Below are 8,512 nucleotides of genomic sequence, written 5' to 3'. Positions count from 1 at the left end.
GAAACGGATTGTTTATTCATATCTGGTGGGAGTGTGGCTCAATACAGGGGTACTGGAACATGATCAGTGGGCTAATATCTGAGATATTGCATGTATCCATTCCTGTACAACCTAAACTATTCTTGCTGAATATCTTTCCGCCTGAGTTTGCTGGTAGAGACACTTATTTGATACAGCAGATCACTCAGGCAGGAAGGGCGGAACTGGCTATGCTATGGCGTCAGAAGGAGACACCATCGAGGGCACGGGTACTTCAGCGTTTGACCAAAGTGTGGTATTTAACCCAGTTGACAGCTATCAAACAGAAGACCTTGAAACGACATATGGCTCAGTGGAACAGTTTTGAACAGTGGAAGCAGCAGCAAGCGGAGTAGTTGGGGGAGGAAGGGTTGCATCCTGTTGCGCATGATTATGTATATGTGTTATGACTGTCAGGGGGATCACTCCCCTGAGTGTGCATTGTTTACATGGCGAGTTTAGTAATTCTAGTACTCTCCTTTATATGTATGTTCTAATTGGAGCCTGAAGACCAACGGTGATAGGTCATTTCCTACTAGCACTGCATACTATGTGCTTGCTACGTGCTTGCCTCGTGATAACAGTAATTGGAAGGGGGGGGAGGTAGGGAAGGGTGAGGGGAGGGAAGGGGTAGGTAGAAAATCAAAAAACGAAAGCATTCAACATGAGAATGTATTCCTCATTACATGTTTATTGTTCAATCCTTCATGTTCATTATCCTCTGTTGCATTGACTATACATGTATGTTATGATATATATGCATTTGATATTTGTTTACATGCATAAATTACAAATTAAAAAAAAAAAAAAAGAATAGATGGGCCCAATGGTTGTAATGTAGGTTTTTTTATTTTTAATGACCCCCAAGTCTTCAGGCTATGCTGGCCATAGTTTCCACTGGGTAAGAGCTCACCCTGGTGGCAAGATTTATTATCACACCTTCTTACTATGAATGCGATTTTATATGTCTTAATGTGCTAAAGAATTGTGAATAAGTGTCCTTCTTCAGACCCTTTTTTCATGCGGAGAGGAAAGATAAGACTCCACTACCTGGGCCATAAGCAAGAGATTCTCCCTTATAAAAAGAATCCACCTTTGGTATAGAATACAAGTCCTAGGAGGAGTGCTAGCCGGAGCAGCCCTGAGGAAGAATAAATAAGATTGTGTGCCCTTGGGACGAGACATCCCGCTAAGGTCTTAAAGGCATAGGACCTTGCAGTCCTTAAACGGTGCATGTGTTCAGCATTGTCACATGCTTTACACTAACCCCTGAAGAAGCTGGGTTCAGTGAAACAGATATCTCCTTTTGGGTCTTTGACTAACAGGTTTGTTTTTTTTTAATTCTGACAGCTGAACACAGTGTACAGTTGAGCACTTTTGTTTGGATTAACCATACTTATAACAAAAATATATACTTTTTTGCACAGCACTGATCTTTGGCCTTTATAGCAAGTGAGATGGTTGTTTGGCCAGTAATGATAAAAAAAAACCCTTCCTATGGGGCCAATGCAATAAAGGCACGTAGAAAGCGGGCGCTGAACTGTTAGTGCCCGCTCTCAACGCGCGCATGGTGCCCCAAAGGGGGAGGTGCCATGCAATATTTAAATTAGGGGGTTGCGCTAGGAAGGAGGCGGTAGGGTCGCTTGTACGACCTTGGCGCCTTCTTCCTAGTGCAACCTGCCGCGGCTGCCTGCCAGTACTGAAAATGGCCCCCCAGTTTATCAGCAGCCATTTTCATTACTGGCAGACAGGGGGGTTATGAAAACCGAGGCAGAGTTTACTGGCGTCCGTCTTCATAACTCAGCGGTCTGCTGAGTTATTTTATTTTTAAAAAAGTACAGAAAAGCAGTTTTTTTGCTTTTCAGACCTTCTTTTAAAATGCACTCAGCTATTAACGCCTGCTCCAGGCAGGCGTTAATATCTGAGCGATAAATGTGCATCTGAGACGCATACTTTTTTTTTTTGCATGTGAAGTGAATGAGCATTAGCCTCATTTACATGCATTTGCATGTGATGAGCGCTCTCTCATTCACTCCGCGTTAGACGTGCATTAAATAAGCGCTAATCCCCTTATTGCATTAGGGGATTGATTAGTGCCTATTTTACCCGCGTCTGACTGCTCATTAAGAGTGCGCTTGGCATATTGCATCGGCCCCTATGCATGCCATTGGGCATTAATAAGGCAGCAGTTTTTGCCTGCTGTCAGGTGTTTTCCAACTCCTTTAAATCCTTTTGATGCCAAAACACTTATGTAGTTATCACAGTGTTTGAAAGTATTTAAGTGTTTTGCCTTTTTCTTTTTTATAGAGATAGAGATAGAGATATTCAGAATTGAATACAAAGTACTATCCATCCTTCATAAAATTATATATGAAAAACAAGAAAATTGGCTAAGCTCATCTATAAAACTACATACCCCAAACAGAAACCTCAGATCAGCAAACAAGGGGCTTCTAAAAACACCTCCTACGAATTCCAATCAACTCACCTCAACCCAAAAGAGAGCAATATCCCTAGGGAGCCCAAAACTCTGGAACTCCCTCCCAACTGAACTTAGAACTCAAGAAAACCTAAAAACCTTCAAAAAAGAGCTAAAAACATGGTTGTTCAACAAAGCACACCAACTCACCCAGTGATCAACACAACAACTTCACCCTCCACTTCAACCTGAAGATTAAATGAACTTATCCCAACTACAGACTATAACTAAGAAGTGAAACGTAAAACAGAACAGTAAATAACTAACATTTGATTCCCCTATGTTTAACAGTTTGAACCTTTTTGAAACTCTGTTTATCCCTTAACATTGTAACCTTCATATTTGTAAACCATTATGATGGATTTATGATGATGAATTTGAATGACGGTATATAAAACCTGATAAATATCTAACTAGATAAATGAAGCTTGACCGACGTGCCCACAAATGCGCAGTAGAGAGCAGCTCTACTGCGCATGTGCGGCACAGAGAACTCTGAGCGACAGAGGGAGGAGGAAACGGCAGGGAGCTGCCGCTGCGATATGTTAAGAGCCTGAGCCCGTCCCTCCTCCGGGGGGGGGGGAGTAGGGAGGGATGGCGGACCGTCACAAACAGGGACAGGAGGAGGAAAGAAGAGTCGCCAGCAAATGCAGTACAGACCCACCTGCTGCAAAGGGGCCTTGCTCCTTACCTCCAGTTGAACAGATTAGAAGCAGCAGGAGCACAGCGAAGACAATGGAACGGAGAAAATTTGAGTCAGCCCACCCCCTGAGTCCCACCGATAAGGAGAAGCCAAGTAAACATTCAGCAACTGCAGCAGGGGGGAGGGGGGAGCAGTGCTATCAACCCGTGGGGGGGGGGGGGGTCTCAGCCACCAGGGGAAGAGTTTACTTGGGCATCCCTCCACCCCCACTCCCCACAAAGCAGAGCAACAAAAGTGAAAGCCAGAGCCCTGCTCCCTCCTCCCTCTCAAGTCCCTGAGCAGATTTCTTAAAGGCACAGGTCTCCCAGAAAGAGAGCAAAGGAAGCCTCTACTTTGATGGAGCTCTAGCACTGCTCTCTGCATCAGTGGCAGAGGGGAAGAAAATTAGAAACAAAAGGTTTCCAATAAGGGCAAAGAGTAACAGACTGCCGTGCCACAACGGAAGGAGTGAGTCACATAGCGTAGTGACTGAGAGGGGACGGGAGAGGATGAGAGTGAGGGTGGGGAAGGAGTGAGAATGAAGGAAAGGGGGTTTCAGTGAGAGGGGAGGGAGGCAGTGGGAGAAAGAGGGTGAATAAGACTGAGGGAAAGGAGTTTGAGTGGGAGCAGGGGAGGGAAGGGAGGTGAGTGGAGGAAGGAGGGTGAGTGACCAAGGTGAATGAGAGAGGGGAAGGGGGAGTGAGGGAAGAAAGAATGAAGAGTGCCGTTTCTGAAAACCAAACCGAAAAAAAATGATTTAATGTAGCCCGTTGTTACGGGCTTAACGGCTTGTATATATATATAGCAACCCAAACTATAGGCAATATAGCACTTACCCCTAATGCTTGTTAAATGTAAAACATAGGTCAAACGCACTCCCTTTGGAGTGAAATACAAGCACTAATGATATAAATCAAATTTCTTTTATTACATTCCTAAACACATATCAAGAAGTGAACAATCCTCTTCAATTAAGGTTTACATAAAATGTACAATGAACACACAATAGACTTTCATATGAATTTAACATTAAAGTGCATCAATAATTATAATAGCACTGCAATCAGCCTTCATTCACTCTCAAACATACCCATCACACACACATTCATTAACAAGCATAAATAAGTTATAAAACCACAAACACTCTAAAACAGTCTTCAAAATCACAAATCACAGTATATCTTATGTGGTATTCGTTTACACTACTAGAACATTCTTCATCATCCCATAGAACCTACATATAATCCTCTAAACCTAATACTGTAATCCCTTATTTTGATCCTTATCAATCCCAATCCTTTCTATGAGAATTCATTAATCCCAACCGGCCCTTGTGTTTCGCCTTGGCGGCTTCGTCAGGGGAATGCATAGCGATCAAACCAAGGATCTGTTCTTGAATGAATTCACAATAGATAGCGTAGCCTCTTATAGTAGAAACAAAGATCTTCTTTAAGATTCCGATATCTTGTTATATATGACCACGTCCTGTATCCGATCTCACTATATTTGCCGTCTTGATTAGAGATTCTTGCTGTCACTGTGTCCGCAACCTAAAACCTCTACAAACTAGTCACCGCAATCTCAAAATACTCTTCTTGTTAGTACGAAGATATACGGACACCCCATATCAATTTTCCTCCGTTTACCCGTATACCGTTTCTTATTGCCTTTGTTCCTTTTTCATCAGGTATTAAGCACAAAGTGCGAATCTCCACATGTTTCTTCCAAACAACCCCTCTCTTCACTCCTTTTCTTTACAGACAATTGTCAGGGACATTCATGCCGGTTTACATTGAACAAGGGGGAGCAGAGAAATCAGTTACAGAAAACAGGGAGCAGCAAACTGGGAGATGCAAACGTAATATGTATAATGAAAAGGAATAGAGGCATAAGTAAGTTATCATAGAACAATACAAAGACATAAAACGGGAGAAACATAACAGTGGGAAACTACAAGTCATATATCAATGTTTTAAGTAGCATGAGGCAGCGGCATGTGACAAGGTAAAGCAGGCATTCAGTATATATGGAGAAAAGCTGATTGAGGGGAGGGGAAGGGGGGAAATTAGGAAGCTAGTTAAATGCCTGTTGGAAGAGTCAGGTTTTTAATCGTTTTTTGAACATATGTGAGTTTGGTTCCAAACGTAAATTAGGAGGCATTGAGTTCCAAATTGTGGCTCCTGCAATAGACAGTGCCCGATCTTTTGAGGAGCCGAGGTGTGTGCATTTGGGTGTAGGTGTACGTATGGTCCCTTTGTAGGCAGATCTGGTAGGTCTGTCTGAGAAGTGAAAAAAAGAGAGAGTCATTCATCCAGTTGAGGTCCTGTTGTACAGGGTTTTGTGAATGATAGTGAGACTTTTGTAGAGGATTCTGAATGAGATGGGGAGCCAGTGGAGGTCTCTTAGGATGGGAGTCATGTGGTCCATTTTGCGTGTATTGGTGAGGATTCTGGCTGCAGTGTTCTGTAACATTTGGAGTGGTTTGATGGAAGAGTTGGGGAGGCCTAGCAGGAGGGAGTTACAATAGTCGGTTTTTGAGAGATGAGGGCCTGGAGAACAGTGTGGAAGTCATTAAAGTAGAGGAGGGGTCTGAGTTTCTTAAGTACATGAAGTTTGTAGAACTTCATATATGAAGACTTAAGAGAAGAAGCTGAAGGAATATGTATACCCTGGAGGAGAGGAGTGTCGCAATGAAAACATCTCAGACGGTCTTCAGGGTGAAGCGTGCTCCCAGCTTTTTGGGCAGCCCCTTTTTTATTGTAAAATCATTACATACGTCACATATTTACTGCTACAATATTTCCACATAAATGTTTATGCTGACCTTTTACTACGTGGGTGCAAGTGGGCAGTAGGTGCAAGCGGTCAGTCTTCAGGCAGGGAGGGGGGAGGTCATTAGCTGGTCATGAGGCAATGGTACTGAGCTATCTAGGTGTGAAAAACCACATAAATGCTAGTAGGTCATAAACTAAGCTGGTGCTGCAAAGCTTTTGCTGCAAAGCTTTTGCCCTAGATATGTTCCTTGCAGACTTCCTGTTAGCTATAGACAGGAAGTATGTTTGCTTGCTAAAACTTGCTGCGGTCGGAGCAAACAGTTTCTTTACGCTACGAGTAGGTTTTAGACATGGGACAGATGTTGACCTTCTGAGGTGGCGTGCCATCAGTCAGGGAAGCCAAACACCCAACCCCCACAGAGGAGGTGCAGGGGGATATGATACAGACATTCAGATACCTGAAAGGTTTTAATGATGCACAATTGTTAAACCTTTTCCGTTGGAAAGAAATCAGTAGAACTAGGGGTCATGAAATGAAACTCCAGGGAGGATGACTCAGAACCCAGAAAGTGCAGTCAATGGATGACTACCTCCACCCACCTCCCGACAAAGGATCTCCAACTTGGCCGGAATCAACCAGTCATCCAGATAGGGATGGACCAGGACCCCCATCCCTCCGAAGTGCCACCACTACCATGACCATCACCTTGGTAAAGATCATGGGCACCGTCGCCAGGGTGAAGGGTAGAGCACAAAACTGAAAATGTTCTCCCACAATCATGAATCTCAGATCTCTCTGATGCTAGGGCCAGTTTCTGATATGCAAGTATGCTTTGGTCAAATCCAGAGACACCAGGAACTCTCCTTTGTGCACTGAGACGATCACCGAACATAAGGTTTCCATTCGAAAATGAGAAACCTTGAGAGCGACGTTCACCTTCTTTAAATCTAGGAAAGGCCAGAATGTGCCTTCCTTCTTGGGGACTACGAAATAAATAGAATATCGGCCAACCCCTGCTCTTCTAGGGATACAGGCACGATGGCCCCAAGCTGATGAAGACAAGCAACGGTTTCCCACATTGCTAGCCTCTTTTCTTGATAAGAGCGAGGGGAGACGAGGAACAGATCTCATAACGGACGAGCAAATTCTAAGGCATAGCCTTGACTTATATTGAGGACCCACTGATCTGATGTGATCTTGGCCCACTCCTCGTAATACAGAGTCAGCCGGCCGCTGATCACTGGGACTGAGGAGTGGACAGGCCTTGCCTCATTGTGCGGATTTGGCTCCTCCACTGCTGAGGGAGGGGATATCCCTGTCCAACCTGGGTCCCCGAAATGACTGATTCTAAGAGGATTGCCTACCAGAGGACTGCCTCTGAGAACCCCCTACCCCCCGAAGACCTGGATGGATGAAACTGCCAACTGACTCAAACAGGAATGGGAAGGCAGGGAGCCTTTTGCCTTCGGCTGGTCCTCTAGCAATTTGTGGACCTTATTCTCGCAGAGAAATTTGATCATCTCTTCCAAGTCCTTGCCAAACAGCAATTTTCCTTTAAAAGGCAAGGGACCAACTGGGACTTGGACGAACCAGTTCCTCAGCCAGAGGAGTCTGTGAGTCAAAACTGTTGACATCATAGTTCTGGAGGAAGTCCAGACGAGATCATATAAAGCATCAGCACTGTACGCCACCACGGCTTCCAGATGCTTGGTTTGTCTAGACTCAGTTAAGGGCCTGTCAGCCTGTAACTGCTGCATCCAGCGTAAGCCAGCTATCAACATAAAACTGCTGCACATGGCTGCTCGAACGCCCAGGGCAGACACCTCAAAAATCTTCTTAAGGTGCACCTCCAGCTTCCTGTCCTGAAGATCCTTCAATATGGTCGAACCAGCCACGGGAATGGTCATCTTCTTAGTAACTGCCGACACAGAGGCATCTATCTTCGGTGTGGCTGGGGAAATATGATCAGAATCTTCAGTTCCCTAAGAGTCTCCTCTAGACTCTGCTGTGGGGGAGATGGCAAAAAGAGGCTGCTCAATTGCTGATTCTCTTTAGTCTCCTAGCCCTCTAGGTCCTATAACAAAGGAGGAAAGAAGGGCCCTTCATAGTTCAAAAGCCCTAATGCATTAAAGGAAGATATCTGGCAAGAATCGCTGAGAATCTGGAGAACTTTCCATTAGCTGCTCCTATTCCCCTTTCCCTGGCAGGAGGGGCCTAATGATCTGCTTTACAAGAGGATGGGTAGTAGGAGCATGGAGACAGGACTCCTATCTTCTTCGTTTTTTTCTTTTTTATAGTTTATTAAATTTAACACATTTTCCAATGAAATAAGAAAATAAGACTATTGTGAATTACATTGTAATAATACATTTAACACATTTACTCACTAGACGAAAAACCCAATTATCAATTCAGTCCACATTATGGGGGGCCTTTTTAGAAAAAAATACATGAAAATATCAATAATAAATCTAGGAGATTCATACTATTTTTTGCCATTTACTATCCAACACGGAAGCTGCAACAACTCTATCCACCTTTATCTTGAAGAAAAGTTT

Source organism: Rhinatrema bivittatum, chromosome 11 (assembly GCF_901001135.1).
Source record: "Rhinatrema bivittatum chromosome 11, aRhiBiv1.1, whole genome shotgun sequence".
Taxonomy (NCBI): Eukaryota; Metazoa; Chordata; class Amphibia; order Gymnophiona; family Rhinatrematidae; genus Rhinatrema; species Rhinatrema bivittatum.
The sequence above is the reverse complement of the archived record's forward strand: the minus strand, read 5'-3'. Positions refer to the sequence as shown.